Source organism: Mya arenaria, chromosome 11 (genome assembly GCF_026914265.1).
Source record: "Mya arenaria isolate MELC-2E11 chromosome 11, ASM2691426v1".
Taxonomy (NCBI): domain Eukaryota; kingdom Metazoa; phylum Mollusca; class Bivalvia; order Myida; family Myidae; genus Mya; species Mya arenaria.
The window spans coordinates 70,675,319-70,676,482 of NC_069132.1; positions in this window are offsets into that span (position 1 = coordinate 70,675,319).

Sequence of the window (1,164 nt, forward strand, 5' to 3'; positions counted from 1 at the left end):
TTTATCGTCGTTATATGTTTGGATAATTTAAGAAATAAAAGATAAGTGGAGCCGTAGTTCCAACGGCTTGCAAAAGATACTGGCTTACTCATGTCACTGCATCATACATGTATGTGGCGCAAGGATTTGGTGCTTTGGAAGGGAAGATGCAAATTTGAGAACAGAACAAAACAGAACAGAACAGAACAGAAGTTTATTTCGACTTATGCAACACAGCATCTCATCAAACAAATATATACAATTAAGCAAAATATTCATGCGTGTGATCATCGTTACAAGGTAGCCAATATCAATAACAATTCAAGATAGCTCAAGAAATATGGAGAATGTTCACGTATAACAATATTGATAATAAAAGATATAAGAAGCTGTTTATCTAGTTATTTAGATACATTATGGAAATGCAGATGATTAGTGGTCACGACAGTGATTGTACGGTTACGACTTAAACAATATCATTGATTAATAGGTTTCTTCTATTATTTGCCTGTACCAAAAATTTACATAAATTTACAATAGTTGTTTTGTTATTACTACCAACTAGTTGAGTAAATTTAAACATGCTGGGTTTTACATAAAAATACTTTTTAATAATTTTTTTACGTAGGTCATCGAAACAGTTACATTTTATAACAAAATGAAATTCTTCCTCAATTTCCTGTGTATGGCATAATAAACATAATCTTTCATTTCTTAGCAGTCTGTTTTGTCCGTACCTGCCAGTTTCAATACGTAACCAGTGAGCTGACGTTGTTTAAAGACTTGAGCAAAGAGTTTGACATTATAATTCCCCGGATTAACCCAGACATCTAAAAACCCATTCTCCTCAAGTAAACATTTAACGTTAGATGCCCAAGTTGTAAGGTCTTCCTCGCTTAAATCAACTGATTTACGGTATAACAAATTTAATAAAATATTATTGGACTGTTGTACTTTGAACCAATATTTAATAATTAGCACGTATCTGTTAATATATATTGGATAACGCCCTAATTCTCCGTAAACAGCCGCTGTACATGTACTTTGCTTAACTCCTAGAAGCGATTTGCAAACTTTAAGGTGGATCCTTTCAATATTTTTCGATTTTGAAAACCCCCAGACAGAACTCGCATAGTTAAGGATCGAACCTACAAATGAGTCAAACAATTGAAGTGCAATTTTCGG